Source organism: Nyctereutes procyonoides, unplaced genomic scaffold (genome assembly GCF_905146905.1).
Source record: "Nyctereutes procyonoides isolate TBG_1078 unplaced genomic scaffold, NYPRO_anot_genome, whole genome shotgun sequence".
Lineage (NCBI taxonomy): Eukaryota > Metazoa > Chordata > Mammalia > Carnivora > Canidae > Nyctereutes > Nyctereutes procyonoides.
The window spans coordinates 3202424-3218913 of record NW_026575026.1 but is presented as its reverse complement, the minus strand read 5'-3'; the positions used below and the strand labels follow the sequence as shown (position 1 = coordinate 3218913).

The following is a 16490-nucleotide window of genomic DNA, read 5'->3' as shown; positions in this document are numbered from 1 at the left end:
TCCATGCATTGCTCATATTTGTGACAAGGTTTTATGTGCTTTGATTCAAATGTTTGCCTAAACAGTGATAACAGCAGTCTGTCGAATTATTCTTTGTCACCCATCCAGGTATATTGCTTATTTGTCACTTTAATGTTTTTGCAACTTTTGTGGTTGACTTGCTGTTTACTTGTCAAGGAAAATGATTCTCAGAAACCATTTCAAACATGATGCATTCAGACGTTTTCTCAGGCATGACGTTTTGTTCTCTGTATCAGTATAGTTTGTTTTGGAAATGGAGGTCATGTGATGGACAGTTTAACATATAGTGTAAAAATGTGTAAAATGTGTAGTTTTCTTCTTATAAACAATGATGAACCCATTTTTCTTTGCGTAAAAGAAAAAAAGATGAAAGAATCCTTGAGAGTAGATTTTTTTATAATGAAAACAAATTTGGTGTAAGTGTTCCCCTACTATCAATTAACTGAGGTGGGTTCTGAAATACAGGCATGAGACAGGATGCTTGCCCAGTGACTTTTAGGGATAAGTGTTTTCTTTTTAAAGATAAGCCCCTCAAAATATTTTGCTTTCAAAATAGAAGGTACTATTTCAGCTAAAATTAGAACCTATTTAGATTAAATGACTTTTTCATAAATAGGGGCAGTGATTTATTGTTTGTGTCAGAGAATGCTTTAAATTCAAAATACTTTCCCCTCCTCTTTTAATTTCTGTTTGTATTTAAAATGAAAGTTATATGTTCTCCATTTTTCACAATTATGGGTAAGTTCTAGTGACATTTTCTTAACTTATCCCACATGACTCTTAGAGTTATATGGTAACCTTTGACTTGACTCTTTACTAGTAAAATTTTTCTTGAAAAGCTTTGTAATCTGGTCACATGGTCATCATTTATAAAAGGTGTTTATTGGTTTTGAGTAATCATCATGTAAAGTACATCGATGAAATCTAAAGAGAATTGGTAAGAATTTTAAAAATAAAGTTCTCTGTAATCAACATTCTTCTACAGTTGATTACATGACAATTTAAAAATGATCTTTTAAGTGCTTTTCATAAGATAAAGTACATGAGGAAGCATTATCCTGTGGTATTTTGCATCAGTTCAATATTGAGATAAACTGCTTAGTAACGTGTGGAATTAAAAAAAGAAAAACTTGTTTCTCCGACAAAATGATTATGAAATCGATTGCCTTTTATTCAACAACAGTTTTCTGTGTACCTGACATATGTAGAAGAATCAGTAATTAAAGAATACAGGGGTCAATAAGCAGTCCATATATGATTAGAAGGGTTATCTCCTAAGTAAACATTTTGCTTAGGTTTGAATCCTTTAAATAGAGATATTTAGGGATTTCTAATCTAGTTCTTCAAAGGCTTATTTAGTCACAAGTGAGTATTTACAAATGAGAAAGTGGGCAGCCCTCACTTTGCCTTTTCTTCCCTTTGTTAGGCTCCATGTATTCAAAGCTCTTGCTATTTTAGTAATTTTCTTTCCTACTTAACTGTGATGGTTATTTGGTATTTGATCCTAAATATATGTACTGTAGAGATTTATTTGCAAGGAATGAAAGTGTATTTTTATGTTTTTAATGGAAAAGTTTGGATTAATTGAGAAAATATGCATTTTAATGAGGCTGAGCAGTGGAGTTTTAAAAATCAGACTCTTTTAGGTTTTAATTACACTACTTGCACTTATCCTGTGTACTGTAATAGAAGTTTCAAACATTAAAACCCACTTTGCAGTATCATCTAAATTACTCATCTCATTGTTCTTGCCATACTCTATCACTAAGCTAAGTAATATTTGTAATTATATTGGTATAAATCTAGGACTTCCCATCAGACTTAATTATAATTTCAGCACTTAGCCAGGATGGGTTAGTCACCTTTCATCCAGAGGGCACTGAATGCACTAATGCATTTAGCCTATCAATTAGCGTCTGTTTTACATTTGTTCATTATTATTATCCTCTAGTAAAGCAGGAAGCATTTATTAACCTCCTACTAAATACGTGGCACTATGTTTCAGACTGTAGGGCATTGAGTGCCTCCTCTTCTTAAAGGTGCTCTCTCTTTAGGTGACATAAGACTTAATGAGTGGGATAAGAGTGAGTCTTATAAAGATACAAGGAAAGTATAAAGATTTATCTTATAAAGATAAAGATACAAGGAAAGTAACTTTAATTACCCAGGTAATTGATAGGCACTTTTTACCTGTTCTTTTAATCCTTTCAACATCTTTTGTTTAGTGGAAGGTCATACTGTTCCTATTATACGTAGACCATATGTATAACTTTCCTTTGGCTTTGCCGACGGATGTATTTTTCCATCATCGATGCATTGGGAACTGGGTGAGGACAAACAAGAAAAAGCAAATGGTGGTTGACAGGTCAATTTTCCATTTTATAGTTTTGGGACTCACAACTAACACTTATATGTAAAACTCGTAGTTTTAAAAAGTAATCTCATTAATTCCTTTCATAATAAAAGTATAATAGAAATGTTAGATGTTGTTTTATACGTTGTACATATGAAAAGGATCAATGTTTAATGGTGCTGGCTTTGGAAAAGGATTCTTTATGTGAAGATAAACTTTGATATTCAGATCTTTAGATATAAGGTTTATCTTGGACCTTAAAAGTTCTTATCTGTAAACTTTCTTTGAAGTTCAAAATTTTAAAATATGTAGTAATTGAAGGTCTTTATAGTGCCATGCTCTTGGTATCTTTTAGCATTTTGTGGTTCTTGAATTGATGTGTAGCACTAAGACGTGCTGTTCTTTATCTTTGTTTTTCTAAAAGCACTTTTTTGTGTTTAGAGAGTTAAACAGCATGATATTTTCTTGTATTCAGAAGGATGGTCTAGTAGTCATTTGACATTTACCATTGCTTTTGAATACAAATAAAATCCAAGTGGTTTATGAAAAGAGGACATTGACTATTTCTATCAGTGACTTAAATTAAAAACATCTGGTTGTTATATCTCCTCTGCTGTGTCTGACTCTAAGTTTATTGAAATGTTTATTTGTATTTGATATGAATCTTTTATTATTTCACATCCAATTTGGTCTCCATCGTTTCTGTATGTTTGGCACAGAGTCCAAAAGCAGCCTGCTTTGGATGTAACAAGCTGATATGTGAAAAACTGAATGGTTCTGAGCATCTTTAGTGATAGACATTAATGGTTCTTTTGTTCTTTTTTGCCAAGAAGAATTAAATGAAATCTAACTGATTTTAATAGATCTTTACAAAAGCTTTTTAAAATTTTTTTATTTGGCTATCAAGAGAAAATTAATCTCCCTGTTTTCAGTTTTTAGCATTAGTCCTGAGAAAAGTTCAGTCACATGATTTGTATACTCATTATCAAATATATGATCCATTCATTAACTGTTGCCCATACTTGCTGATGGATCAGGATAGCAATATAAGAGAAATGAAAATTTCTCTAGCATCAGCTAGTGTTCCCAAAATAACAAATACCAGGCTGGTTGTTAAAATAAGTTATGTGGCCAACCAGTCGAACTTTCCTAGCTAGCAGTTTATTCTTTGAATTCGCAGTTAAAAAAAATCGAATATATTAAACTTGTTGACTATCACTAACTAAGGACACTTTCTTTAAGGAGTTAATTTTGCTGTGTGACTCTTATATGTATGTCAAGGGAGCTGTTGCAGCAGTGGATATTCTAAAATTTGGAGAATTTTAAATCTTAGGCTATTGTGCCCAGTTTCTTTCAAATATAAAATAGCATTTATAACATGTTGCCATTTCATTTTATACGTACTAGTGTTTAGAATAATAACTATGGATATTTTCTCTTAAAGCTTTGCAGTAAGACCAATTGATTGCAAACTGGTTGGCTACAGCTGAGTCCCGTCCATGAAGCTGTTTTGTTTGGCCTATACGATATTTAAAAGGTTGATCTAGTTGCCAGCACTTTAAAATTGGAATAGTTCTCATAAAAGTTCTGAGGTTGGGCTCTCTCTTGGAGAAGCTACAGATGCAGCAACTCTGACTCACAGTCTTTCCAGGATGAGGAAGGGGCTGTTCTCTCTGGCCATTCAGTCCCCCACCATTCCTGCCAGGCACGACATACGCCTTTGTATTTCTGTCTGTCCGCAGTCTACAGACTGAATTCTCCTTTATTAAAATCGAGAATGTAGAGGTTTTTTAAAAGATATTTATTTCAAACCAAATAGTTCTTTTTAAACCCAGTCTAATAAGATATATTAACAGATAATAGTTAATTGGCCTAAGTTAGTTCTTCATTATTTCAGACATCAGGACTTTGGCCAATGGGTGGAAGTTATGAGACAGAATTCAGCTGAAAATGAGTCAAAAACTTTATTTTCTGGGCAGCCCGGGTGGCTCAGCAGTTTAGCGCTGCCTTCAGTCCAGGGTGTGATCCTGGAGACCCGGGATTGAGTCCCACGTCGGGCTCCCTGCATGGAGCCTGCTTCTCCCTTGCCTGTGTCTCTGCCTCTCTCTTTCTCTCTTTCTGTGCCTCTCATTATTAAATAAATAAAATCCTAAAAAAAAAACACAACAACTTTATTTTCATCCCCTGACATCTGAAACGGACACTTGAGCCTAGTGTTCAAACAAGAGAATTACCAAAAAGCCTCCTGAATTACAAAGAGAGCTGCACTGGTTTATAAACTTCCCTCCAACTTCGGGGCTGTGATTTAAAATTATTTCTTGCAAAGTGGATTTCTTTTTTTCTTTTCTTCTCTCTCTCTCTTTTTTTTTTTTTTTTTTGCAAAGTGGGTTTCTTTACAGTGCTCAGTGTTTGACTCGTGATTCCTCTGTGTACAGCATTAAGAAAACTTTTACTACTGTTCTTTATGTTTTCTTCCCTGGCTAGCCCTTTCGAGCCTTTTAGGTGCACTTAGGTTAAAGGTGTAGCATGACCCATTCCTCCCCCGCCCTTCCAGGGAGGCTGACAGTGCCCTGGCTCTTGTAGAACTCAATGAGGCTTCCTATAAAGATTTCTCTACCTCCCTGATCTTCTCTGGATGTTTATTCTGTTTCTTCTTTCAAATTTCCGTTGATTCAATAAAAAAAAAAAAAACGGTGACATTTAGAAATAAAGTTCAGAGAGGATTTGAGCAGGTGTTGGTGATATAAACTATTTGCCGAGTGCCCATTGTGTTTTATTTCCAAGAATTGTTTTGTGAGCATATGCTATATATTGTATTTATAAGTGTTCAAGGACTGGGTGGATAATCTACCATCTTCCTGTGAATGTCATGTCACAGCGGACCTAGAATTTTATTTCATTTCAATCCCCTAATATTACTTAATTCTCCTAGAGACTGAGGTTTAAAGATTGCCCAAGGGGGACAAACCTATCCATTAAATCCAGCAGGCATAGTTGAATTTGAGTTGAGAATATTTTGTTTTCTATTAAATTTAAGTGGTCTGGAGGAGAGGAATGCTTTTCACCTTGGAGTATTGAGTGTGGAGTTTGAACAATTTTCTCTTATAAAAGTCTGAAAACTTGGAAATAAAGAGGCGGCAAAAATAACACCGACTATTGAAGCAGCTCCGTGGTGGTGTTTATAGCAGCACTGTCCTGCCTGTGGAGAAGGTGGAACAGTCTGTCTGCATACCTAATAATGTGGCTGGCCTGCCTAGCTGGAGCTTTTGAAATACTGAATTTTAGCTTATTTTTGTGATCTATGGCGTAATATGATACTTTCTATGGCATTTATTCATATTTTTGCAAAAAGAATAAGAGATATTTTATTGAGTTCTGAGGGAGTTATAGGGACAGAATGGAGTCTTTCTGTGCTGGTGACATCTCTTTAAGCTTGGCATATTTTTTGACACCCTCTTTTATATTTACAATTATTTGTAAGACCATCCCTAGAAGAGTAGTGTGGTATTAAAGTAACTACTATTCAGATTCTCAGACCATCTGTAAAAATATGTCTTTTCTGTCCTTCTACAGAAGGACCCTCTCTTTAAGCCTATGATGGGTCCCAGGGGCATATGGCTGGCTCAGTCATTGGAGCGCGCAACTCAACCATGAGGTCGTGAGTTCAAGCGCTATGTTGGGCATAGAGCCTACTAAAAAAAAAAAAAAAAAAACCCAAACAAAAAACAAACAAACCCATAATTGGTTCTTCTAATACCAGAGAGGTCAGAGGATATAATATTTTCTCCCTTTTGGTTTTTGGACCATGGGTAATAGCAATATAGCTAACAATATCTTTGTCATTTGTTACAGTCTGTGCCATGTGTTGTGCTAAGTGTTTACACACGTTGTTTGACTTAATCTTTACAACAGCCCCGAGGAAGAAATTGACCCCATTTTCAAGTGTAAAACTTCAGGCCCAGAGAGGTTAGGTAGCTCACAAGTAGTGGTGGAACCAAGACTGGAGCCCATTTTAATATGTCTTCAAAGTCTGGGCTCTGACCACGAAGGGCTCATGTTCTCTCAGCCCTTTACTCTGCCTCAGACCCAGAGTGACCCAATGTCCTGATTTCCTCATGTCACTTCTGGTCCATTCTTGTCATTTTGAAAATCCGTCAATTTTAGCATTTGTGTTACGCTGTTCTGTTCCCTCTGTGCTCCGAAGTGTCCTGGTGTGGGTGATAGGTCACATGGTCACCCTAGCTCAGGCGTGGTCATTTTAAACATCAGTAGAATGTTACCTTCTCTTTTCCCCATGGGATGTCTGATAGGTGACAAGTTCTGGGTATCTTACAAAGAATTGTAGATTTTTCAAGATATCCAATTTTGTAATGAAAGGCACTTTCCCCCCAACAACCCCATTTGTAAATGCTCTTCATTTCTTATTAAGTTCGTTGAAGAAAAGTAGAAAGTCTCACCCATTTTTTGTGTCTTGTACCGGGCCCGGTTCATAGTTGGTACTGAAAAGAATTTCACAACTGAATTTTGAATAGGTATTTATTTAAGCATATGATGATGCACATTTATTATTTTTATTATTTTTTAAAATTTGAATTCAAATTGACATACAGTGTGTTATTAGTCTTAGAGGTAGAGGTCAGTGATTCATCAGTTGCATATAACACCCAGTGCTCATCACACACGTGCCCTCCTTCATGCCCACCACCCAGTCACCCCATCCCCTCGCCCACCTCCCCTCCAGTGACCCTCAGTGTGTTTTCTAGAGCTCAGTGTCTCTTATGGTTTGCCTCCCTGTTTTTATCTTATTTTATTTTTCCTTCCTTTCCCCTATGTTCACCTGTTTTGTTTCTTAAATTCCACATGAGTGAAATCATATGATATTTGTCTTTCTGATACAGATTTATTTTTACAAATATTTTATCTGAATGCTCCCTGTCAGTTGTAGCAAATATTTAACCATTGCAGAGCAAAGGAAAATACTGGGTATATACTTTAAGTCATCACTGCCTTGAAAAGAAGGAAGTTAACTTTACTGAAGGTTTCAGTACCTTTGGTAAGATAATAATTGCTATAACTAATCTGTACAGTTTCCCTAGTGTATGTGATTTTTCAAATAGCTGATGATACTTTTGTGCAAGAGGTAGAGTTTCTCTGATAAAATGATTTGTGCGTCTATCCTCAGATGAAATTTTTAGTGCAAATTCAAGGAACTTTTCCATTGTTTTTTTTTATTGTTTTTTTTTAAGTTCTTCTAGTAACCAAGTGTCATGTATAAGGAAATATTAATTGATATATATTGTAGAGTATTTAATCTAATAAAATCACTTGAAAGGAATATCTGTATGAGATGTATATGTCTCAGCTTGCTTTGATTTTTAACTCCAATTCTGGAAATGGAATGGGAGCTGTATTTGATACGGATGAATTTGTCTTATTGATTCTTCTTCACATTATTTTGTCTTATTGAATAATGTGAATTTTTATGGTAGTTCTGACACATAATGGTAATTTTAAATTTCTGCTTTGTCTCTGGTTCCTATTGAGCAATAATATGTAAGTAAACATTTCTGCAAATAATAATTAACAGAGCGTCTATAGAATTATGTTGTTAGCTTTTCTGGATGCAGTACTCTAAATGCTGCTACTGCTTTTGTGTTTCTCAGGGAATATAAATGTGAGTAAATGTATAGTAATCATTTAGTTTGGGGGATTAAAAAGCATGTCTCACATGGTATGAAATCAGAATTCATGATCAATTTTATGGGAAAAATGGAACTTTTTTTTTTTTTTGGAAAAATGGGACGTGTTTTCTGTGATGATGAATGCAATACGTATACTCATGGATTTGGAGGCTTCCTAACCTTAAACCTGTTTTAAAATTGGCATCAGTGAAGGAAAATCTTCATTTATTGATAAAAATAGTAATAGCTTATCGATTGCTTGGATAAACTTAGGACCATCCCTCCCTTCTCCAGTCCCCTCCGGGAGTTGTCTTCTTCTTAATCCACAACGAGAAATGGTAATTAAAACAACTCACTGTTGTCAAAAATTTTAAATGTACGATAAATGAAGCCCAGTAAATAGTGAAAATATGAGAAAGGTGATTAAATCTGACAATTTTCCTGTAAAAGGCTGGAGATGATAAATATCTCCTGTGATTAGTTATTAATTTAGTGCAAGAGATTTGCTTCAGCCTAAAATATTTTATGAACTGTGGCATAAAGAAGTATTTTAGAAGATAGGTACACATATGTTTAACTAGAGGAGAAATTGCTGGAATCTGATTGGTAATAATTAAAAATGGCAGACCTGACGCATATGTGCCTGGGCTGTTTTCTGTGTGACAGTCCTTTCAGAAATTAAGAAAGAAGACATGAAGACGTGGAGACAAGAATGACAGAGCACTTGCAGCTTGAGCCGTTTGCCTCATGAAAACAGAAGGGTTTCCATGTATATTATTCCTCAACTGATAAAATATTTAATTTAAGATGGTATAAAATAATTCCTCACTTGCTGAAGTCAGAAAAGCAGACTTGTTTCATTAGCAGTTAGAGTTGCACTACTGATGATTTCCCTTAAAATGAATGTGAGTTTCTTTAAAGAAAAGATGAAACAATAATGGTGGTTGTGATGAAGTGCTGCATGGTGTAACCGGCTGGCTGGATCCACAGCGGTCACTCGGCTGGGCCATATATCATCTTGGGGCTGCATGATGTTTTGTGTCTGAGTTTCTCTCCTGGTAAGGAGGACCTGTGTCTTGGCCTCGGGCCCCCTGCCCCCGTCACAGCCCCTGGCACCTCACATAGGACCCAGGTCAGAGAAGTAATTTAATACCTGCGTGGTGAGAGAATTATAAATGCTGCTTTTGTAGGATGTATAAATCTGCTTTTAAATTTGGCTTGAACTCTGGCTGGAATCCAGGCGATTGGTTCAAATGCCCTCTTTCTTCCAAATTTATTTATTTCTGAATAGAGTTGATATGTAATAAGGTGAGGATTTAATGTCATTGTCTGGATTCAGATAGAGCTTGCTTTATGTATTGCATGCTATTTATCTGAAAGCCATAGCCTCCTTTTTTGAACAATCAAAAGGATTTTAATGTTGAATCATTGGGTTTGCCCTTGTAATAGGGTCTTTGGAATACTTTTGAATGAAGAGCCAGCAACTTCACTTGCCTTTCATATGTAATGATACCTTGTGTTAATTGAAAAGAGGCAGAGGAGACAGTTACAGCTTTTTTCCTGCTTCTTGGTAAGAAAAGTGTGGCTGTCTGAGAAAAAAATTGCAAGTTTTTCCTTAACTCTTTTTGTAGCACTTTTAAGTGCTGCTCTTTAAAGTATGTTTAATATTTGGTTAATTGCTACAATGAACCTAAACATACTGATTAAGGCCAGGTTCACATTAGAACAATTATCTGGTTAATTGCTCTGGTGCAAAAATAGGCTAAAAAATCATCAGAACATCAAGTTGTGAAAACACTGGCAGGAGTTTCAAAACCACCAAGCATACCTACTGCAAATCACATCAGCAAAGCAATTAATTTAGGCTAATTGCTTTTCTGTTTGTTCAAGATGCACTTTGGAACTGTCTTTTGAAATCGTGGCAATTAAGATTAGTAAGCAGTATAATTAAAGAATGTTAGAATAGTCACTATTTTTCAAAAGTGATAACTCTTCCATGTGAACCTGTATAGTATAGCTATCACTTGTGTAGCGCTTTGAAATAATTAAAGCAAAATCAGAGTGTTTTAGATATTTACAGGATTTCCTGTAAAAATAAATTAGGAAGTAGATTACCTATACAGAAGCTATAGCCTGGGATCATCTTTGATCTTTCATTATCAATTAGAATTATCTAGTTTCAATATACACCCTAGGCCGCCTTGTTCACTCAGGAGGAGAAATAACCTCGCCACCAAAGATGGCACTGGCTAGTGATATTTTCTCTAGCTGAATGTGTATTTGGCTTCTTATGTGGCTTCTCATAAAATAATCAGGATTTTTACATGCCTTAAAAACCAGATTAGGCACACTTCATGTTATTGAAGTTTTCCGTTATTGAGTATTATAATTTTGGCAGCATCGATTTGTCTAAAATTGAAAACTGCTTGAGTTTCCAACTGTTTCTCTACGGAGCAGTGTTACAACAGATTCTTATCTGCAAAAAAATGGTAAGTTTAGGAATCAGTTCTTCATTGGAAAATGTAGAAATGTCAGTGGGGGAATTAGCCTTTCCCCAAACTGCTTCTCTGCTCACCATATTGTCAAACAGCAAGCAGCTCCTTCTTTCACCTCTCTCCTTCCAGAAGGAGCAATTCTTATCATGCAGTGTGTTCAGTGGCATATCCTGCCCCGCAAAATTCTCCAAAACAAACAGATTTTGTTGTATTAAGGACTGTGGCTCTCAAGATAAATCTTTTGGAGACACACCATCTTAAAGAAAGCCTTGGTAGCAGTTGTCATTTTGTGATTTTCTGTGACCGTGACAAAAAAGTTAGAAAGATATTCATTAAAATGAGATTTGACGCAATAAATTAAAGGTAGATTACAAGTTTTGTTTTGACATTCTACTTTTTTGTTTCATAAAAGATATAAAAGTTATTTTCTTTAATTTACTTCTTTTTATTTTATCTCTCCTTAATTCAGTATGAATAGATCTATGGGCCTCACTAACTGTATCACAAAACTAAATTTTTCTCTAGTGATCGTTTTCATGGAGAAGAACAAAAGTATATTGTATACTTTTTCCATTGGTTCATTTTTCTTTTGTTTAGAAACTATATAGTTTCTAGAAGTACTTCATACTCAATCCTGATTTCTTGGTGATCTATTTGTTTTGGAATCTTCAATTAGAAAGCTGCTTGTTGAAGGTAAAACTGTTAAGTCAGATGAAAATAAATTTATTGAGGGATGCCTGGGTGGCTGAGTTGATTAAGCATCTGCCCTCAGCTCAGGTCATGATCCCAGGGCCATGTGTTGGAGCCCCGCATCGGGCTCCCTGCTCTGTGGGGAGTCCGATTCTCTCTCAGCCCCTCCATGCCTGTTCCTCACTTGTGCTGTCTCTCCCTTTCAGATGAATAAATAAAAATCTTAAAAAAAAGGGGGGGGGGATAAACTCATTGAATTAAGCCAGTAGAAAAGTGTTGAGAATCCAGGCACAGAAAAGCAGCCAAAGAAGCCCACATAATCATATCAGACACTGGGACTGGATGTTGTTTGTCTTTTGAAATCTGTCATTGAAGCAGCAGGTCAAATGTTACTCTCATTTGGGGGAAACTCAAGCTAGCACTTCTTTTTTGGCCTTCAGAACTTAAATTCTGCAATTATTTAATGTTGAAAGATAGCATAGGTGCTATAAAAATTTGTCACTATTTTGCCAACTTTAGAAAATTGCAAATGACAGCCACAAGTTTTTCCCATCCCTGAATGCGTGCCTCTGTGCCTGTGACATTGCACATCCTCTAGTCAACAGCTGGCCCCAGTTTCCCTGTCCTCCTGAATCTAGGCTGGCTTTGTGACTTTCTCTGACCAGCAGCATGTAGTAGAAATTGTTATGGGATTTCCAAGCTTTGGCTTCAGGAAGCCTTGCGACTTCTGTTCTTGCCTTTCTGGAAAGCTGCCACCCCCTGAAGAAGCCCAGACCAGTCTCTCTGAGGATGAGAGACCACATGGAGATGGAAGGTTGGCTAATAGCCAGGATCAGCTGTCGTATATGAGTAAGGTCATCTTAGACTGTGAGTTTCAGTGGAGCCTTTGGACTCCTGCAATCCTGTGAATGAAACCAGCGGAACTACTCAGCTAAGCCTTGTCCGAATTGCTGGCCCACGGATTAGTGAGCAAATAAGAGCTGATTTTTTTTGTTTTTAACCTACTAAGTTTTGATGTAGTTTGCTACACAGCAATCAGTTATAGAGACTTTGTAGCTACTCTTTGTTGAGAATTTTATTGTTAGGCAAAGTGCCAAGAGTGTTCTATTTATTATCTTATTTAATTATCACATTAACTCTATGACATAGGTATCATTATACCCTGCTTTATAGATGAACTAAAAATGAGACTCACAGAGGTAAAGTATCTTGCTGACTATCGCAGCTAGTAAGTGCAGAGTCAGGATTGAATGCAGATCTGTGTGACCTCAGTCCCATCTATCAGACGGCCTCCAACAGCTTATTCTGGTTTTAAAAATAAAGTTGGTTGCCATAAGCAGTTAAATCTACCAATAGAGTCTATTGAATATAAGTGCGAGCTAATAAATAGCATTATAATAAAATAAATATCATTGAATTAAATAAATATCATAATAAAATAACATCCATTTGCAGTTTCCAGTGTTATTGTTTAATCTTGAGTATTCATCTAAACAGTGCACAGGAGAAAAACAGCTCTTCTGGTCTCATAAGAGCTTTGAGTCTGAAGGGAATAGTATGAATATAGATTTAAAAATACATAAGTAATAAAGCCTCGATTTTATGTACGGTTGAGCCTTGAACAGTGCGGGGTTAGGAGCTCCAACCCGCTGCACATTTGAAAATTGTCGTAAACTTTGACTTCCCCAAATATAACTACTAATAGGCTGCCATTGACTGGAAGCCTTATAGATAATATTAACAGTCAGTTAACACAAATTGATTGTTGTATGTATTATGTGCTGTCTTCTTATAATAAAGTAAGCTAGAGAAAAGAAAATGTTATTTAAAAAATCATAAGGAAGGGAAAATACATTTACAGTACTGTATTGTATTTATTTAAAAAAAATCCGTGTATAAGTGGACCTGTGCAGTTCAAATCCGTGTTGTTCAATAGTCAGCTGCTGTATTAGAAACAATTTTAGGGGTATTATAGTTTTAATAGTATATTCTTTTTACTCAGTTGTTAAGATACAGAGAAATGGAAGGGAAGAGACGCTTCCTTAGAAGTGTTATGGCTGGGGCCGGGGGGCTCAGTGGTTGAGCGTCTCCCTTCAGCTCAGGTCATGATCCCAGGCTCCTGGGATGGAGCCCCACATCGGGCTCCCTGCTCAGTGGGGAGTCTGCTCCTCTCTCTGCCCTCTGCCTCACCACTGCTTGTGTGCATGTTCTCTCTCTCCTTTAAATGAATGAATAAAATCTTAAGAAAAAGGAGGTGTTGTGGCTGCGGCTTAATCACCATTACATTTTTACCTTCAGCATTTATGTCTTCTGATAATGTCTTGTAAGTACATAGGTTCTATGACATATGGAAGTAGTGGTACTTAATGCCTACCACAAAAAATTCCACAAATAGAAGTGGGGGTCTTTTCATCTTTGAAATGCTTTTATTTTTCATTTTAACTATCACCTAAATAAGTATGCATCAATAGGCTGGTTAATAGTAGTAGTTAATTCTGACATATATATCATTGCTCATCTTATCATTTACCATAGCAGCATACTAATCGGAGCTGCCTCAGGGTTTTATTGCCTGTTAAATAAAGCCTGGGAGCATTTCCTCCATGATTTATTACAGTATTTGGAGAACCAGTTTCATTTGGGAAATACAATTTCCATTTGTTTTCCTTTTACTTGAACTTAAGCTGAATTCTTATTTTCGGTTTTGATTAATCTCTTCTTTTCCATCAATAAATCAGTACTATATTTTAGTATATTGATGCTTTATTGTATCACACATATACAAATATTTAGCTCTGTGTAAAATATTTTCTAGATATAAAGAAAATGTCACTTGATGTTCGAGGAGTTGCGTTTTTGTCTATTAGTTCTCAGATGGTTTATAGGTTTCTTAGAATGTTGCAGTGATAGCAGCATAGGTATTAAAACCATATCTGGGAATTGTGACTTTTCCACAGTCCTGGGCTCCTAACCAGAAGCTCAGTAAATGTGTGTTGATTGATTACGTGGCAATCAGACCATAAGCGTGTCGTTCAAGGTAACAGGAAAAAAGAAAACAACTGCTCAAGTCGGTCAAGAAATAGAGCAAGTCAAAATAAGTCATTCAGAATAGTCAAGTTCATTTAATGGGTATAGACATAACCTTTAAAAACGCTTTATAAATGTAATTTAAGAGTTAAAGAGACACTAACTGAGTTCTCTAGTAGAGAGTGGTGGTTTTTGTGTGAGGTACGTGGACACAATTTTAGTTCAAGTGACAACATGTTAACCTTACTGGATTAAGAAAACTGAATGAAGATGGTGGGGGTGGGGGAATGGGGTGAGGAACCCCTAGAGGAACAGGATATCCTTGTGGCAGCAATTTATTCGGAAAGGGGATGACAAAATGTGTCAAGACAATGCCCTGGCTTCATTAAATTGAGTAATGAATTTGGGGGTGGGGGTGGGGAAAGACAAGAGTTGTGTTCTGTAACATTTCTTTCTGCAGATTTGTAGACATTTATGGGATAACTATCTTCAAAAATACATATAGTATTTATCATAGAGTTAATATTTTGGTTATTATAGTCTTAATGAAATTAGAAATGTCCAGTAATTTATAACTTTAAAGAGATATCCATCGTCTTTTTGATTCTAAGAATTTTCTTTCACAGGTTTATTCACAGTACGGAGACATCATTATGTTATAGAGGAGCTTTTTTTTTTTTTTTTTTTTTTTTTTGGATGATGGCTCTTGGCAGCCATCCATCTCTAAGTAGGATATAACAGTGAAGCTTGTTAGAGGAGGAGAGTATGAGGTATCACCAAGCAGGCCCTGACAGGCACTTAGACATCCACACAGACGTTGCTGCCACTTGGTCCTCTCCCATTTTGAAAATATAGCCATTTGGAAAAGGGACAAGGTTACAGTAACACTCCTGTTGCTTACTACATGTGCATTTATTTTACCTGTGATTTTTCCCCCATTGACAGTATTTTTCTAATGTTCACTTTGAATGGTTGCATTTATCTTTATTAACTTGTCGTTGTTAGTTGTACACTTTGTTTCATCCCACTAAGTAAGCTCTGTGCGTATTGCATTTGAGAAAGCTTTTAGAATTTGTAGTGAACCACATTGATGGGCCTAGGGGTACGCATGGGAGAGAACATGGGACGGTAATTCAGGGTAGTAAGAAAATCCCAACATGCGCACTCTCTGCTTTCTTAACACTCATATGAGCATTGATTTTGCTTCATCGTTAGGAGGATGGGTGTCCCGTAAGCATTTAGTTAGAACAAACTGCCTAAGATTAAATCTGGACTATGGCTGATCTTCAAAACAATTTATCTTCAGCCAGTTAATCAAAAGTGTGTAAATATGTTATTTTGAAGGGTCTAGTAAAGCTTCATTTAAAAATATGAATCACATAGAGATGAAAATTCCAGAATATACAAAAAAATATATTCTAATCATCAGTTGTTTGCAGCAGTCATTGATTTCAATAATCACATTTGAAGCTAGGTCCATTTTATTTTTTGAATTTAATTTAATAAATTAATTTTTAAGCTAGGTCCATTTAGAAAAAATTCCCAAGTCTTAGTGTAAAAGTAATTTTCTCAGTGAAATCATATACATATATATAATGTATATGATGTATATCTATCTGCCTATACGTATATCATGTATTTGTATAAATTTCAAAAAGGTAGGCATATCCAAATCTAACCATTGTTTGACTGTAATATTTGTACAAGTGAAACTTACTTCCAAATGCTTCAGAATCAACAACTTTTGACTTGCTCTTTTAAGGGCAACAAGGAGGAAATTTTTGTTCAATTTCTGTTTAATTTGCTGTGACTACTTATGACATTCACAAATTATGCCGTTCATTTTGACATGCAAAGGAGAAAATGAGTGACTTTGGGATTCAGATCTGAAGAACTCTCACAGGTGCTTAGACATGTTGCCTCCATCTCCCTGTTCCTCTTTCTCCAGAAACAATAGGATGATCTCTAAACTTAGTTTAGACCTAGTTTTTCCGCAGGCCTCCATAAAAGGAGTCTTTCTTCTCCTTTCTGATCCATTAGCGAGCATTGGATTCTCAGGTAATTTTCTCCCCTTTGATTTGTGCCTTTTTCTTTTATTTAAAGCTGTGGTCTGTTTTACTTTTCTGTTGCTGTAGTCACTGATGACATTTTCTCAGGTAATCCCTTCAACTTGGATCTTCTTCCGTTCCTTAAATCTGTAGAATATTTTCTTTTATTGTTGTC

The 16490-nt window shown here is 35.8% G+C and overlaps 1 protein-coding gene across 1 annotated transcript in view; it reads left to right on the top strand.

The window, feature by feature from the left end:
- FBXL17 (F-box and leucine rich repeat protein 17) overlaps window positions 1-16490 on the top strand; it is a 487709-nt gene that overhangs the window by 187351 nt on the left and 283868 nt on the right. The gene's annotated exons all lie outside the window — the stretch shown is intronic.